The sequence below is a fragment of the Schistocerca nitens genome, chromosome 2, assembly GCF_023898315.1.
Source record: "Schistocerca nitens isolate TAMUIC-IGC-003100 chromosome 2, iqSchNite1.1, whole genome shotgun sequence".
In the NCBI taxonomy this organism is placed as follows: domain Eukaryota; kingdom Metazoa; phylum Arthropoda; class Insecta; order Orthoptera; family Acrididae; genus Schistocerca; species Schistocerca nitens.
In genome coordinates, this window is record NC_064615.1 from 453,838,809 (window position 1) to 453,858,336 (window position 19,528).

Here is a 19,528-nt window from a genome sequence, read left to right on the forward strand (position 1 = left end):
CATTTTTATATACTTGAAAAATGTTCACTTGTTGTTGTTGTTGTTGTTGTTGTGGTCTTCAGTCATGAGACTGGTTTGATGCAGCTCTCCATGCTACCCTATCCTGTGCAAGCTTCTTCATCTCCCAGTACTTACTGCAACCTACATCCTTCTGAATCTGCTTAGTGTATTCATATCTTGGTCTCCCTCTACGATTTTTACCCTCCACGTTGCCCTCCAATGCTAAATATGTGATCCCTTGATGCTTCAAAACATGTCCTACTAACCGGTCCCTTCTTTTTGTCAAGTTGTGCCACAAACTCCTCTTCTCCCCAATTCTATTCAATACTTCATCATTAGTTATGTGATCTACCCATCTAATCTTCAGCATTCTTCTGTAGCACCACACTTCAAAACCTTCTATTCTCTTTCTGTCCAAACTATTTATCGTCCATGTTTCACTTCCATACATGGCTACACTCCATACAAATACTTTCAGAAACGTCTTCCGGACACTTAAATCTATACTCGATGTTAACAAATTTCTCTTCTTCAGAAACGCTTCCCTTGCCATTGCCAGTCTACATTTCATATCTTCTCTACTTCGACTATCATCAGTTATTTTGCTCCCCAAATAGCAAAACTCCTTTACTACTTTAAGTGTCTCATTTCCTAATCTAATTCCCTCAGCATCACCCGACTTAATTTGACTACATTCCATTATCCTCATTTTGCTTTTGTTGATGTTCATCTTATATCCTTCTTTCAAAACACAGTCCATTCCGTTCAACTGCTCTTCCAAGTCCTTTGCTGACTCTGATAGAATTACAATGTCATCAGCGAACCTCAAAGTTTTTATTTCTTCTCCATGGATTTTAATACCTACTCCAAACTTTTCTTTTGTTTCTTTTACTGCTTGCTCAATATACAGATTGAATAGCATCGGGGAGAGGCTACAACCCTGTCTCACTCCCTTCCCAACCACTGCTTCCCTTTCATGCCCCTCGACTCTTATAACTGCCATCTGGTTTCTGTACAAATTGTAAATAGCCTTTGCTGCCTGTATTTTACTCCTGCCACCTTTAGAATTTGAAAGAGAGTATTCCAGTCAACATTGTCAAAAGCTTTCTCTAAGTCTACAAATGCTAGAAATGTAGGTTTGCCTTTCCTTAATCTTTCTTCTATAGAAAGATAAAAAGAAAAGGGGAAGACAAAATTGTGCTGTCACATCTCTCTCCATTGAAGGTATTAAATGGAGCATACTTTTATACTTATTTTTACCCAACAAGGTTTTCAGGAAATTTTCTGGCAAATATCTTTCCCTGTGTCTTGGGAAAAGTTCACACACACACACATATATATATATATATATATATATATATATATATATATATATATATATATATATATATATTCCTGCTTCGCAGTTTCTTAACTTTCTCTTCTCATGTTTTGGCACAAATATTCATATTCCTTATATATATATATATATATATATATATATATATATATATATATTCCTGCTTCGCAGTTTCTTAACTTTCTCTTCTCATGTTTTGGCACAAATATTCATATTCCTTAAAGATTTCTATCTTAAAAGTATTTCAAGTGCTCTATGCGCTCTTTCATCATAAAATAAATGACAAAAGTGACTGTGAAGAACTATTTCTGTTTCTCACTTAATCATTTGTGGTACTAAATGTCTTTATTTAATGGTACAATACCTTATATTATTGTTTCAGACTTTCATTATGAAGTTTATGATTCCTGGTCAGTTCATGTATGTTGTTTAACAGAATTTGCATACTGCAGTACTAGTATTTCACTATTTTACATTAATATGTAATACTAATCACTACATTAATAATCGCATCACTTCTTGATCCATATTAATCTTATTTTTTATTTCATTATTTGTTAAATTGTTTGGTAATATATTTTAATAATGACTGCATAGGAGATACAATATTTTCACTTAAGCTTGTTCTGTGACTCAGTATTCTGTGGCGTCCAGTAATTTTTAAGATAAGGCATTATTGTACCACTGCTAACAATGTCTGAAGTACTGTGATTAACAGGGTCCACCTTTTAGTAAAACTCACTTATATATTTCTGTTTGTATAAACATGTTTTACTGTTGTTATGTCATCTGTAGTGGGTAATTACTTATTTTTTTTTTATATTACATTTCGTTTTTCTATCTACCCATTTTGGCAACAGATTCATAATTTTTGCACCGTACCATTGTTGTTGTAGTTGACTTTCTCTTAGCCTTGTGAGGTGAGTTTGTTATACTTCCTGATCTGTCTTATTGCACTGTTTTATCTTTACAGTGTTTTTACTTGTGCTAATTCAGTTTTCTACTGTTATTTTTTTAGCAACACAATTTCTATGCCACTCCCCTGCCCTGTGTGTTATTACTGGTTTAGTAAGATCAATCAAGAAGCCTAAAATACTCCTCTCACAAGGTGCGCCACAACAACAACAACATGCTGCGGCAATTATAGATTTGTGGCTGGAGTTGGTAGGCTCTGAAAAGTAAATGTAATCTAATGAGGAAATGTGGATGTCTCCATTGAGGATGCAAACTGTGGTGAAACATGTTTCACTAGACACAAATATATAGCTCTGTTGAGAATAATTTATGCAGGCACAGAGCTTTAAAAAAATCCAAGACTAACGTATCTGAATTTCTGCCAGGACACAGTCAATATCTGGGAAGGCTCTGTGGCATTTAACAGTTACTTGCCTGCCATAAAAACAGTGTACATCATATTAGGGATACTAATGCCAAAGTTGTGTGTGATATTGTAATAAAATCACTATTTCCTTGAGAATTATTGGAAATATGCTACCACCTAAAGTATATTAACAAAACTATTAAATGTGCAAGCGTTTCTCATGTGACTGAAGTAGAGAGGGAACATGCTATTACTGAGACTGACAAGGAACTGCAGCCTTTTATTGCCAGAATACGCGAAGAAGATTTTGTTTTGTGGTCTTGATTACAAATGTGGTGTATTCTAGTGATTTTTATTGGATTTTTTAATTATGTTTCCTACTGTTAGAAGTATTTTTATGTGCCATCATATTATCAAGTCTGATTACAAACTTAATTTTATGTGCTGCCCACAGAGGCATCCATTTCTGTTGCAATATTATCAGAACTTTTTGTTTCTACCCTACCACAAACATTCTCAAAGAAACTCTTAATTTGATAAAAAGAACTCTTAAGGATAAATGCTTTTTGTTGTCCACAAAAGATGAGCATGTGACTATTTTACCCTACGCCACTAAAAATAAGTGTGCATTACTTTGTTTTACGCAGTGTTATAAATAAATTGTTGTAAGCTCACAAAGCTAACTGGTTTTTTTGTGTGCCTTCTCTAGTCATAGTGTACACATTATCACATCAAAGAAGTGCACTTTTAGTCACACAGTAGGACTTTATGGAGAATTGGGCAAATAATTTTCTTGTTACTTCTCAATTATGATGAGTATAATCTTGCTGCATTTTACACAAGCCTCTAATCTGATATGCAATCTTTTTCTCCAAATGTCTGGAGAACAATATGATGCTCATATGCTTTGTGGCATAGCTGAATGATTGCCTTTGCTAGGGTCGAATTGAAGTTTGGTTTTGTACATGTCTGCACCCTCTGCATTGTATATGTCATATTAGGACATTATATATTTTGCTATGCGACCAAGATGCTACTGTGTTCAGATATATTTTTTATTACAATAGGACTATTTCAGCGGGATTGCCAACTTCAGGTTATCTGTGGAATAGCTGGCCGGTGTGGCCATGCGGTTCTAGGCACGTCAGTCTGGAACCGCGTGACCGCTACGGTCGCAGGTTCGAATCCTGCCTCGAGCATGGATGTGTGTGATGTCCTTAGGTTAGTTAGGTTTAAGTAGTTCTAAGTTCTAGGGGACTGATGACCTCAGAAGTTAAGTCCCATAGTTCTCAGAACCATTTGAACTATTTTTTTTATCTGTGGAATATTTCAGATTTTGAAGAGATAATTTAATGCATTATAGAATTACGCTTTGCTACATGTATCAGGTGGTCTGGAGATCCATAGGATATCGCTGTCCTAGTTGCTGTCACTACTTTATAAGTTTGCTGCTTTGATGTTCCTGAAGCTATAGGAAGTGTTAAACTGTAGTTGGAGCAGTTATTTCTGTTGTTCAATTGTTAAAGTCTATTTCCTAATAACGTTATTTGACAGCTATACTGACAGGTGAGTCAGCAGTGTTATATGTTTACAGGCTGTTTGTTTCTACGATATTCTGTGGGTCATGTCTTTGTTCTTACCAACTATATTATATTGCTTATATGGTTGGTGTTTCTGTGGTTCTGTGCTCGTATAAAATTTAAATCTACTGCTTTTTGGAATTGGTTATGCCAGATAATGTTGTAGTGCATGAGGTTTGACAATTTCCCGATGTTGTTTTATTCTCAAATGTATGCTTTCCAGTGGTTATTTTTAATTTCGTGGTGACACAATCTCTGATATTTTGTTTTAGATTTTGTTTTCCTACTCATCTCGTGTTTGAGAGGATAGTTTCAGTAAAATTTTCTGAGTAATGTTTGTGTTTCAAATTGATCTGTTCATTTAGAATTTCTTAAGGATGATTTTATGAATGTGAATATATTTCAGTCTCTTCAATAATATTCATTAGTGGTTCTTTCTGGGCAATGTGTGAAACCATAACAACATATTCTGTATTGTATGCTTCGTGTCTTTCTGTCATTAAGTGGTGGAAGAAAGTTGATAGGTTAGTGTCACTCTCTCCCATGCGTTCTCAGTATCAGACCCTGAAATTGTGTACAGTTTGACCTATATAAAATTCATCAAATACTTTACATTGAATTATATTTATATGCCTGGATTCGAAATAAGGTTGGTTTTGTTTGTCCAGAGTGTAATAGTGTTTGAACATTGTGTTGTGCCTGGTATACAAATTTTATTTTGGTGTAATGCTTTTATTGTGTGAGAGATCACTTCTAAATATGTAGTGGATATATACACTGATCAGCCAGAACATTATGACCACCTACCTAATAGCTGGTATGTTCACCTTCGGCACGGATAACAGCAGTGATGTGTCGTGACATGGAAGCAATGAGGTTTTGGAAGGTCACTGGAGAGTTGGCATCATGTCTGCACACACACACACACACACACACACACACACACACACGGTGCAGTATCTTGTTGAAAAATGCCACTGCCATTGTGAAACATGATTATCGTGAAGGGTTGTACATGGTCTTCAACCAGTGTACAATCCTCCTCGGACCAAGCGAGGTGGCGCAGTAGTTGGCACACTGGACTCGCATTCGGGAGAACGACGGTTCAATCCCGTGTCCGGCCATCCTGATTTAGGTTTTCCGTGATTTCCCTAAATCACTCCAGGCAAATGCAGGGATGGTTCCTTTGAAAGGTCACGGCCAACTTCCTTCCACGTCCTTCCCTAATCCGATGAGACCGATGACCTCGCTGTTTGGTCTCTTCCCCCAAACAACCCCCAACCAATCCTCCTTGGCCATCATGTTACCTTGCATGAGCTCCAATGGACCTCAGAGCATAATAGAGCTGCTGCCAGCTTGTCTCTGTCCCACAGTACAGGTATGAAGGACCTGTTACCTTGGAAGATGAAGGATTTGCACCCTCCCATCAGCATGGTGAAGAAGGTGTTGGGATTCATCAGACCAGCAACACTCTACCACTTCACCAGTGTCCAGAACCAATGGTCACTTTTCCATTTCAGTTGTAGTTGCCGATGTCGCAGTGCTAACTTTGGCCAATGCATGGATCTATTCCAAAAAAACAGTAGGATTAAATTACATATGAACATAGAACTACGTGAATACAAATTATACAAGCAATATGATGAAGGTGGTAAGAACAAAGATATGACACACAGAATACCGTAGAAACAAACAACCTTTAACCACATAGCATCGCTAACTCAACTGTCAGTACAGCTGTCAAGTAACGTCATTAGGCAATAAACTTTCATAAGTGGAAATCTCCTGAAATAACTGCTCCAGCTACAGTTTAACACTTCCTACAGCTCCACAAACATCAAAGGAGCAAACATATATAGTAGTGATAGCAACTAAGACAATGATATCTTATGTGTATCAAAACCACCTGATGTACAAAGCAAAGCATAATTCTACAATAGGTTAAATTATCTCTTCAAAATCTGAAATATTCCACAGGTAACCTGAAGATGGCAGTCATGCCAATGTAGGTCTGTTTTAATAAAAATACGAGGGCGGTTCAGAAAGTAACCTCCGATTGGTCACAGTGCGGGTTGTGGGGGGAGTAGTGACGCCATCTGTGCGTTCACGCACTCAACAGGTCAGTCGGCATCAAGCCGTGGTCGAGTGAACGTCGTACCTGCGCTAGTTTAGTTTTTGTGGCAGTTTGAAATGTGTGCTGCAATAGAAAACCCCGCCAAATGTGAAGTGCGTGCTGTCATAAGGTTTTTTACAGCCAAAGGATATTCTGCAGCAGCTATTCATCGTGAGCTTTGTGCCGTGTACGGACCAAGAGTTATGAGTGAAGGAGTTGTCCGTGAATGGGTACATTTATTTAAAAGTGGACGAGAAAACGTTCATGATGAAGAGAGGAGTGGTAGACCATCATTGGTGACTGACGAACTCGTTCAGACAGTTGATGCAAAAGTTCGTGAAAATCGACGTTTCTCAATGTCGGAGTTGTCTACTGGTTTTCCACAGATTTCTAAGACTCTCTTGTGCGAGATAGTGACAGCAAGATTGGGTTACCGTAAGTTCTGTGCACGATGGGTGCCCAAAATTCTTACCGACCACCACAAAACTCAAAGAATGGCCTCTGCATTAGACTTTCTGTCACGTTATGAGGACAAAGGAGAACCATTGTTAAACAGAATCGTGACCGGTGACGAAACCTGGATTAAGTACGTGAACCCTGAGACAAAAGAACAATCAAAGCTGTGGGCACATTCAAATTCGCCTACCAAACCAAGAAAAGCCTCGCAAGATTTTTCTGCCAGAAAACTGATGGCAGCGGTGTTTTGGGATGCCAAAGGGGTGTTGTTGGTTGAATTCATGGAACGTGGTACGACCATTAATCAAGACGTGTACTGTGAAACAATAAAAAAGTTACGACGGGCTATACAGAACAAACGCCGTGGTATGCTGACTTCCGGTATCGTTTTTTTGCACGATAACGCCCATCCTCACTCTGCTCGCAGAACAACGGCCCTTCTTGAGTCCTTCAAGTGGGACGTTATCAACCATCCACCTTACAGCCCAGACCTGGCGCCAAGTGATTATCACCTCTTCATGCATTTGAAGAAATGGCTCGGGTCACAGCGGTTTGATGACGACGAAGAGCTCAAAGATGCGGTCACAGGCTGGCTCCAGGCACAAGCAGGTGATTTTTATGCAGAAGGAATTTCAAAGCTTGTGAAGAGATACGATAAGTGCCTCAATCGCTATGGAGACTGTGTAGAAAAATAGTGCAAAGATGTAGTTGTAAGATGTATATATTAAAATATTTTTATTTAACTTGGTGTATTTTTTTAAATCAACCGGAGGTTACTTTCTGAACGGCCCTCGTATTATTAAACACAGCAGTGTCTTGGTCTCATAGCACACTGTATAATGAAGATTAGTCGCTGTCCCAGATCCTCTTAAGAGTACTGAAGATGAATTAGATCTCTTTGCATACAACATGTGGCAGTGCTTCATTCCACTAGAAGTATGATTCTTCAACAGCATGAACACATTTTCCACGATGCACATTTGATGTGGGGGCTACTTTATGCCCACAGTATATTAAAGAGAGACAATGTGTAATTAGGGTCCAGAATCTGAAAATATTTTTTAACACACACTTGCCAATATCAACTCACTTTCAGTTACATGAGGTACTGATGGTGTGGGGACGGCCCACCATAAAAAATTAAAAAATGCAGAATTTGTTAATTATTGTTGAGTTTCACTCACAAATAATTTTTAAAGAGAGTTTTTTGTGTAAGTAATATCCTGGATCTGAAAATATTGAATTGGGAGAAGTGGCATCCAGTACAAAGACTTCAATTTATCAATTAAGTTTGATGAAAAACTTTAAAACATTTATTGAATCTGGTAAAAAAATTCGTTAAAAAGAACAAATATTTTTTTCAAAATTTTATAGCTTAAAGTAGATGACTGGATAACAATATTATCAAATGGTGAGCATAAAGTACACCTTGGTGTTGCAAGAGTTAATAACCACAGTGGATATATAAACCCCACTGTTGTACCTCTAAAAAATAGCAGGTATAATATGTGTATTGTTAGCTCCCTGCCCATGTGTAGCATGGCCAGGTGAGACTATCCTACTTGTTCTTGTACCACTCCTGGTTCTAATATTGTATTCTCCCCTTTTCAGATTTCTTTTTGTTAATAGTACATATATATAACATGCATTGCAAAATTTTGTACTGCTACGAATTCTTTATTTCATATTGATGTCGGTCATTCAAAAGCCCTTATTCTGTACTTTGGAACAAATATTTTATTTTTTCCAAAAACCTAAATTTCCATGTTGCAGAATGTTCCAGTCTTTAGACTTAAGGGGGAACGACGATGATTGACGAAAATATTGCTCAAATCCAGGATTTTTTTCCTCCATGCTGGAATGTGGTAGACAAATGGGGTTTGCTGCCATGAATAAATCATACATTGAAGCTTTTATGATATTTTTATTGAAAAATGTTAATATCTTCACTGTGTGATTGGGATTTTCTCGAGGCAGCTCTGAAAGGTGGTAGATCAATGGTTGTCGCTGTAACTCCGGTTGTGGTTATCTGAAACATGAATTAACACATCACCATGATCCTTACAGATGTAATTTTGGTTCATAGTAGGGATTTGCAAAAAAGAAAAAAGTTTTTGGTGAAATTATAAATATTTGAAAAAAAAAAAGACCTTTTTGGACCCATCTTTTTTGGCCAGGGGAAAAAAAATTAAATATCAACGTAAAAGAAATCGGCTACGGTGAACTTCAGAGAATTCAGTGTGCTTCAAGGGAGACCAAAAATCATTAAAGTAGGATGAAAATTGTAGCATGAGCGACAACAACCATACCGCAAAGCATGGTTTGTTTTGAGAAAAATGCATTTAAAGTTTGACAACTATTTATCAAATAAAAACAAGGGACAAAGCTTGAAACTTAGGGATATCATCGATGCCTGGTCCATAATAACTATCACTCCAGCTAGTGGATGACTGCTTTCTGCTACTCTGACCTCATAAGCCCTCATTATCATCCTCAAAGCCTTTTTGTCACTGAGTGCATCGCCACTGGCATTTCTATCTTCACAGAACCAGTGCATTTCATCCCCAGTTTTGATTTGAAGGCAATCTCCCACTTGAGTTAATGCAGTATGGCCTACATTGAATAGACATACAGCCAAATTTGAAGCAATGTTGACTATTTCACTTCGGCTGGATATTGTTTTTGGGGTGTATCTCCAAATGAGAGTATTGAAACTTTTGTTCACATTTTGAGTACAACCCCCCAAACAGTGATCCAGCAAATCAGATTTACTCAAATCGATATAAATAGGGGTGATGGCATTGATAACGAATTGTGGCACCCATTTCTCTAATGCCAAGGCGTGCCATGCACGCTCGGCTACAAACGCTCAGAGAATCATTACTTTATGGCGTTCACCCATTTTTGAGGAATAATTCTTTAATGTATATACATTCGAATTCTGAAATAAAAAAATATTTTGAGTTTTTTCAGCCGTTGCCGTGTCGTTCCCCCTGAATTATTTTCAAAATTCTGTGGTATGGCCTCGTAATTCTGAAAATGAAAATGTATACTTCCTTTTAAGTAACCTGTCAGTTCATTAATTTTTCAAATTAGAATTATTTTTTACTTTCTAAAATGTTTTTGACCAACTTAAGAAACCCTGTGCTTTCCCATAAAATAGTTATGATAACTTCCCAATTTTCTAATTATACAGTTATTAGTTAAACAAACTTTCATCACTACCTTTTTGTATCTTTGTCCCTCGTAATTTTCTTGTCTTTTACGTTAATATCTAAACTGGAACAGCTTAGTATTTTACCAATTTGTAATTTTCTCTAATATGAGAATCTATAAGTAGGCATCATGCACAAAGCTTCAGAAGTCAATTGCTAGTAGTTGCAAAGTGCACAATCTATGTTTTCATCATGTAGTTTGCGGCCGTTATTCAAACAGTACAACCACTATGTTATTAGTCATTCAACACCAAGCAATTAAAATGTGAATTTTCTATGTCAGTCCGTGCCCACTAATTGAAATGCTAACCTCCATGTCAGTCTGTCAGTGTTTGGTAATTATAGTGGAGAGAAACAATATGAGGTAGCTGCGTAGCCATTTGAAAATCTCTGTTAAACCACTCTTAAAACATGTAAACTGTTGAACTGTGATATATTAACTGTTAAAATTACCAAATACAAGCTGATCATCATTGGTCTGAAGCAATAAATGCAATGAACGAAACAGGTGAACTTGACTGTGTCGTGAAATTGACCTTTAACTACTCTAGTGAAATACTCACACACTAATACTCTTGTGGGGGTCTTGGAGTGCCTCAGTAAGTTAAATGAAACTGTAATTTAAAGAAATTTTATTTTGAATTGCATTTTTATCACTTAATATTATAAACATATTTATGCATTTGAGATATGATTACAAACAATTTTGGCACACTGAAAATCTGTGATCGGGACAAACATGTTTTGACCATTTTTCACACACTATTTTGGTTTTCTTGTCCGCATTTCTTGCACACAAGTAACATCTTGCTTTCCTTATGGGTTCTGGCTCTGAAGATGTTGAGGCAAGAGGAATACTGCCAAGTTTAATTACAACATCTCTCAGTTCACAAAAAAGGGGTAGGACATCTCGGTTTTGTATATGGGGTTTTACTAAATCCATTCTAAGCCTCTGTAGCAATTCTCTTCTTTTTAAATCATCAGTTTGATCAAGTTGTTTGGTGCACTGAAGTAAAACAGCAGCAGTGACTCCTACTATGTTTAGAATGGCATAAAATATAGACATTGGCCATCTGCATGTTCGCTGTGATACCGAATAGTTGGAGCACATTCGGTCCAGTGTGTTCACTCCTCCTTTTGTGGCATTGTAATCAATGATCATTTCAGTTTTCCTCTTTTGTGTACTAATTTTTTGATTGTGGTGCATGGATGAAAGCAACACAACAGCTCCACCTTTCTGAGGAACATAATAAAATAGTGCAGATTCTACTGGGCACTTTCTGTTTGGTTTGAATTCTTCTGGGATCTGCAGTTTATTTAGCTTTAGAGTGCCTAGTACAGTCAACTTTTTGGCTTCCAGTTGATCACAGAGTTCAAGTGACATGAATCAATTGTCTACTTTTACATTTCTATTGCTTCCCTCAATTGGTGTTATTAATTTCAAAACATCCTGTGTTGGAATTGGTAATATACTGCGTGAAGAGTTTGACAGAGCACTGAAAGACCTGAGTCGAAACAAGGCCCCAGGAGTAGACAACATTCCATTAGAACTACTGATGGCCTCGGGAGAGCCAGTCATGAAAAAACTCTACCATCTGGTGAGCACGATGTATGAGACAGGCGAAATACCCTCAGACTTCAAGAAGAATATAATAATTCCAATCCCAAAGAAAGCAGGTGTTGACAGATGTGAAAATTACCGAACTATCAGTTTAATAAGTCACAGCTGCAAAATACTAACGCGAATTCTTTGCAGACGGATGGAAAAACTGGTAGAAGCCGACCTCGGGGAAGATCAGTTTGGATTCTGTAGAAATGTTGGAACACGTGAGGCAATACTGACCTTACGACTTATCTTAGAAGAAAGATTAAGAAAAGGCAAACCTACATTTCTAGCATTTGTAGACTTAGAGAAAGCTTTTGACAACGTTAACTGGAATACTCTCTTTCAAATTCTGAAGGTGGCAGGGGTAAAATACAGGGAGCGAAAGGCTATTTACAATTTGTACAGAAACCAGATGGCAGTTATAAGAGTCGAGGGACATGAAAGGGAAGCAGTGGTTGGGAAAGGAGTGAGACAGGGTTGTAGCCTCTCCCCGATGTTATTCAATCTGTATATTGAGCAAGCAGTAAAGGAAACAAAAGAAAAATTCAGAGTAGGTATTAAAATTCATGGAGAAGAAGTAAAAACTTTGAGGTTCGCCGATGACATTGTAATTCTGTCAGAGACAGCAAAGGACTTGAAAGAGCAGTTGAACGGAATGGACAGTGTCTTGAAAGGAGGATATAAGATGAACATCAACAAAAGCAAAACGAGGATAATGGAATGTAGTCAAATTAAATCGGGGGATGCTGAGGGAATTAGATTAGGAAATGAGACACTTAAAGTAGTAAAGGAGTTTTGCTATTTAGGGAGTAAAATAACTGATGATGGTCGAAGTAGAGAGGATATAAAATGTAGACTGGCAATGGCAAGGAAATCGTTTCTGAAGAAGAGAAATTTGTTAACATCGAGTATAGATTTAAGTGTCACTGTATGGAAGTGAAACATGGACGATAACTAGTTTGGACAAGAAGAGAATAGAAGCTTTCGAAATGTGGTGCTACAGAAGAATGCTGAAGATAAGGTGGGTAGATCACGTAACTAATGAGGAGGTATTGAATAGAATTGGCGAGAAGAGGAGTTTGTGGCACAACTTAACTAGAAGAAGGGATCGGTTGGTAGGACATGTTTTGAGGCATCAAGGGATCACAAATTTAGCATTGGAGGGCAGCGTGGAGGGTAAAAATCGTAGAGGGAGACCAAGAGATGAATACACTAAGCAGATTCAGAAGGATGTAGGTTGCAGTAGGTACTGGGAGATGAAGAAGCTTGCACAGGATAGAGTAGCATGGAGAGCTGCATCAAACCAGTCTCAGGACTGAAGACCACAACAACAACAACTTTTATTTGTCCCTTTGCCTGTGTAGACAAACACATTGCATATATAGAATGTCCATGAATCACAGAGGCCCATAACTTTGAGGCTGTATTTGTCTGACTTCTTAGGCATATACTTGTGAAATTTGCACCTACCGCGAAAGGGTACTAACATTTCATCGATTGTCATGTTCGCTTATCGAGTATAATCCTTTTGAAATTTCTCTATAAAGAATTTGCAGACATCTCTAATAGCTGCAAGTCTGTCATCAGCCTTCCTAGCATCTCTTGTAGTAGCACAATCAAAACGCAAACAAGTCCAAATGAATAAAAATCTACGAACACTCTGTGGCTCGAAACACATCGCGACCGGTTCCATCATTAGCAAAAAGTTCAACAACATTTTCGTGATTAGATTTCATTACTCCAGATAAATAAAGCAGACCTAGAAATGCTCTCAGTTCTATTATATCTAGAGGGTTTTATGAATGCTGGTTGAGGAGCTCTGTATTTGTTTGACATGTCATGTATTTTGAAGTTTGTATTGGCGAATATTAGTTGTAATAAATCTTCAGTAATGAACAATTCCCAAGCAGATAACATGTCAGTTGGATCAAGTGTTTTTGCTTCATGTCTAGTACCTGGAAGGCGACTAACTATATTGTCAGCAGGGTATGAGTTGTAGGAAGAGCCTCTTTTGACCACTTGTAGCACTGCTTTTTTCCAAAAAAAAAAATTGTCAATGGAAGGCCTAATACACACCTCTTCATCTGATTCTTCACAGCTACTTTCTGATGTAACTTCAGATGTGGAATCATGATCACTTAGTATAAATTCTCCTCATCAGATTGCAAAACGCAGGATCATTCACTATTATTTCCAATTCATCATCTGTTAAATGACTTTGATGGTGCCATTCTGAAAATAAATGCATACATACTCACATACTGGTAACCTTAAAAATTGATGTTATCATTGAAATTTTGCTCATTTTAAAGTACTCTAAGACTTCAGTCACATAAAACACTAATTCAGATAGTGAAAAACAATGTATGTTAATACTCTAGTGGGGTATTCTGAGACCTCTTTCTCTTTACCTCACAAAATATTACCAGAAACACCGCATCCAGCACTCTGTGTTAAATGGCATCCCTTTGCTGAGGACTACCAAGAACACAGGCACCATCTATTGTTCTGTTCACATACTATGTGTTGTATTCATATCACCTGGGGTTCTCCAGGACCCCACTAGAGCAGTTAAGGGTTAAATCATTATTTACTCGAAAGAAACTGTTCATTGGCTAAAGAAGATTTTCAGGTGAACTTCCACGAGACTTATGAGGCAATGTAACAGCTTAGTAACTTTATTCAAGGTAATGACAATTGACACTGCTGGAGTAAATCTTGGATGTGGAAGGATAAACCTAGAGAAATGTGGAAAAACGTATTGTTTTCAATAGTCAATCATCTTTGTGAATGAAGGAACAGCTACTGCAAAATACTACCATCTAATGAATAAAATGCCATAAGTTATGAGTTAAGCAACTTAATTTTGTGAACAAAAATGAGATTACAGGATTTCATAACATGAAATGTCACTTGACTACAACGGTAGTACAAAAACATATACACTCCTGGAAATGGAAAAAAGAACACATTGACACCGGTGTGTCAGACCCACCATACTTGCTCTGGACACTGCGAGAGGGCTGTACAAGCAATGATCACACACACGGCACAGCGGACACACCAGGAACCGCGGTGTTGGCCGTCGAATGGCGCTAGCTGCGCAGCATTTGTGCACCGCCGCTGTCAGTGTCAGCCAGTTTGCCGTGGCATACGGAGCTCGATCGCAGTCTTTAACACTGGTAGCATGCCGCAACAGTGTGAACGTGAACCGTATGTGCAGTTGACGGACTTTGAGCGAGGGCGTATAGTGGGCATGCGGGAGGCCGGGTGGACGTACCGCCGAATTGCTCAACACGTGGGGCGTGAGGTCTCCACAGTACATCGATGTTGTCGCCAGTGGTCGGCGGAAGGTGCACGTGCCCATCGACCTGGGACCGGACCGCAGCGACGCACGGATGCACGCCAAGACCGTAGGATCCTACGCAGTGCCGTAGGGGACCGCACCGCCACTTCCCAGCACATTAGGGACACTGTTGCTCCTGGGGTATCGGCGAGGACCATTCGCAACCGTCTCCATGAAGCTGGGCTACGGTCCCGCACACCGTTAGGCCGTCTTCCGCTCTCGCCCCAACATCGTGCAGCCCGCCTCCAGTGGTGTCGCGACAGGCGTGAATGGAGGGACGAATGGAGACGTGTTGTCCTCAGCGATGAGAGTCGCTTCTGCCTTGGTGCCAATGATGGTCGTATGCGTGTTTGGCGCCGTGCAGGTGAGTGCCACAATCAGGACTGCATACGACCGAGGCACACAGGGCCAACACCCGGCATCATGGTGTGGGGAGCGATCTCCTACACTGGCCGTACACCACTGGTGATCGTCGAGGGGACACTGAATAGTGCACGGTACATCCAAACCGTCATCGAACCCATCGTTCTACCATTCCTAGACCGGCAAGGGAACTTGCTGTTCCAACAGGACAATGCACGTCCGCATGTATCCCGTGCCACCCAACGTGCTCTAGAAGGTGTAAGTCAACTACCCTGGCCAGCAAGATCTCCGGATCTGTCCCCCATTGAGCATGTTTGGGACTGGATGAAGCGTTGTCTCACGCGGTCTGCACGTCCAGCACGAACGCTGGTCCAACTGAGGCGCCAGGTGGAAATGGCATGGCAAGCCGTTCCACAGGACTACATCCAGCATCTCTACGATCGTCTCCATGGGAGAATAGCAGCCTGCATTGCTGCGAAAGGTGGATATACACTGTACTAGTGCCGACATTGTGCATGCTCTGTTGCCTGTGTCTATGTGCCTGTGGTTCTGTCAGTGTGATCATGTGATGTATCTGACCCCAGGAATGTGTCAATAAACTTTCCCCTTCCTGGGACAATGAATTCACGGTGTTCTTATTTCAATTTCCAGGAGTGTACTTTGCACGCTGGAGCTCTTACATATCCATCATACTTTTCAGACCTCTCACTGACCTGACCTTTAAAAGTATCTTTAGCAGTTTTTAGTTCTTGTTAGGATAAGACACACCAGTGAAATGTTTATCAAAATCACATCTGAAAAAATTCTTCAGTTCAGACTGTTGAATTTCTGTTATTATAGAAGAATGGATAATTCAGGATGGAATATAACAATAATATGAAAAGGATAGTTGCTACTACCCGTAGAGCAGAGATGCTGAGTCGTAGGTGGGCACTACAAAAATAGACAACACACACACACACACACACACACACACACACACACACACACACGTGGAAACACAACTCACAGGCTCAGAAGCCAGAGACTGTGGTCATGCATGTGTGAGTTGCATTTACGGGTGCGCTCGCTTGCATGCATGTGTGTGTTTTCTCTATTTCTGATGAAGGTCTTGTTGGTCAAAAGCTCACTTTCTGACAGTGTTTTTGTTGTTCCTATCTGTGACTCAGCATCTCTGCTATATGGTGAGTGGCAACTAACCTTTTCATAATACTATTATTATAAAAGGATCTTTACTTAAAACACCTTTTCGTACAAAAGTCAAATTTCACTTGTGAGGCATGCACACCCTAAGACCAAGTCCATGGGAGGTTATGTTAATGTGATCACAATACTACTGGCCAAAATAAAATCCATTTAAGTCTAAGCAAGAACCCAATAGCTGAGTTAATAGAATAATCTGGTGTACATATTGTATCATTCTCTCACAGCAGTAGCAGACTGAAAATTTCAGGGCTGGGCTGCTTTTTAAACCTAACCAGTGGCTTGATGTGACATCTGCCCAGGAGATGTGTTGCTCAGTTGTGGTGGTATGTGGGTAGAATAGATTGATGGAGGCACCATCCTTGGCGTATGATTCCATTGATGGTCAGTGTATTCAGAGAACTGTTAACAGTTTTTGGAGTTGGTGAGCGAGATAGTATGTAGGAATGGAATTATCCTGATTTTGTGTCACCCCTGCCTGAGAAGCTGGGAATCCACTGCTGACTGTCTCCATGTCGATCTTGCCATACTCTGGTTGTAGTGTCGGACCTTCAGGAGCTAGTGGGCACAGATAGTGCAGGACATGTCTATTTTGGTAGGCTGATGCTCTATTGTGGACTGTGTAACGGGTAAATGGACTGGTGCACGGGACCATTCCATGTCGTATGGTTAGCGGGAGATCCTTCCTCACTGGGGGACACTGGATTTTGGTGTATTGGGCTGCAGCTTTTGCAGAAGAAGCTGTTGGTGAGTCCTCCAGTGAAGTTGATTTTGGAACTGACTCCTTTGTTTCTCCTCAGCACTGACCACATGTGGCAGCCTTGGGCTCTGCCCATAGTTGCTGGTATGCAGATCAGGTATCTTTTGTTGATTGCCTAATACACATGGTATACTGGGGGTCTAAAGTAATGTTGGCCTTGTGGATATAACATTGTTAGGAGACTCCTAGATTGGCCCCCTTTGTGATAGCTGTGCTTGTCCCTGCTGTAGGCGGTGGCCTGTAAATGCTAAGAAAGATTGTATGAGCATCAGCCATTATCATTGCTTTTGTTTACTCTTGTAAAGTTCACACCATATGTTCCACTTCCCCATCAGACTGTGGATGGAATCGTGCTGTGAGAAGATTCTGTACTCCATTACAATCTCAGAACTTAGTGTATTGTGCAAAAGAAAACTGTTGTAACCTTCAAGTCAGGCCACAGTGTTTATTGAACATAAATAACTTCTGTAACAACAACATTAATAGTTGGTAGTCCATGAACTAAGGAGAAAGAAGTACTTACATCAGCCACAATAGAACATATTTTGTAATCAAAGATCCATACAGGTAAGAGGTGATGGAAAAAAAAAGTTAGTCATATCTCATGCTAAACAAAAAGTAAACAGTCCACTTGTAGAGGTGAATCAGATAGCACCTGATGGAGGCACTGTAGCCAGCGGTATTATATTTGCCTGCTACGGTAGCTCATGTTACGACCATGCAGTAGTGGCTATGTTCCCACTGAGGATGCCCTTGCCAGAGGCAAACAATGTTGCAGTTATCAATATATTTGTGTCATCAGATTGCACTTCTGGTGGGGTTTTCTAAATGTTTTCCCCTGCCTAGCAAATGCGGAGAAGGAAGCACCTGAGTGACGTCGTGACAGAAGGCTCCTGGGAGACACCTGGGGCTGATAGTGACACTTGTGATGGATCTGGAGCTCTTTGCATAGTCGCAGAGACTTCTCTGAGCAACACCATTACAGCTGGTCCAGTGATTCAACCGTTGGTAAAGCCAGATCAGCAAGCAATGGCATGTCCTTCAATTAATTGGACGGAAAGGAAAGACCAGGTGGCTATGCTCCAAGACCCGTGAATTAAGAAAGTTAAAATGTGGCTGCAACATTGGTCACAGTGGACTCCCTAGCGAAAGAGGCTGCTGACCAAGGTACCACAACTGAAGTTGGTAGAACACTGGTGCAGCATCCCACATGGAGTAGCCACCTCCATCAACAGGTGCCCCTGTTGTGCAATGGATCTCCAGAACCACCCTGGACTTCACCAATAGATGTATGCCCACATCATGGCACCCACACGGTATTGTGTGGCTGCACCTGCTTCATGTTCTGGGATTAGCCACAAGAGACTCAAAAGCTTCTTATAAGAGTGTCCATGGAGCTCTGCTGGGCAACAACTATTGACAGGTGCGGGCATTTAAGAAGCTAGGAAGGAGTTAAGTGTTGAAGCCAATTTAGCAGATCCTAAGGCTTTCAGAATTGTACCTCAAATGTATGAACAACGTTTTCTACCAATCCATTTGAGGCTGGATGAAAATAATATTTGGTAAGATGTTTGATACCATTATAGGTGCAAAACTTTTGAAGTTCGCAGCTGTTGAATCGAAAACAATTGTTGGTCACCAAATGTATGGGGTGCATCCTCTGTTGTGAAGATCCACTCCAAGGCTCTCAACATGGCCACTGTTGTCATCAGGAAACATATGACTTACAGGAAGTGGGACAAGGATTCCATGATGATTAATCACATGTGTACCAGAAAGGGCCAATGAAGATAATGTGAATTTGATTCTATGGCTGTGTCAGAGCTTTCCATGTCTATAACAACTGCAGTGAGGCCAATTGGCGTGCCTGGCAAACACCCATTGTTGCACCACTCATGCAATATCATCATCCATACAAGGCCAGTAGACATAGTTGTGCCCCAGTTGCTTCATCGTAGAAATCCCCCAGTAGGACTGGTACATAAACTGCAGCACACAATGCAGCAGAGAGGACAGCTCCACTACCCTGCTACTGTTTGTCATCTTCAACAAGAAGCAGCGCAGGCCAAATGGATCTGCAAAGCCATCTGAACACATTGCAGGACCTCTTTAAGAAGTGGACTTCACTGAAATGCTATAACAACATCCCAGGAATTTATAGGAAGCTCGTCCAGTGATTGCTCCAGTAATGTGTCTAACTGAAAACATACTGTATACTGGTGGGCA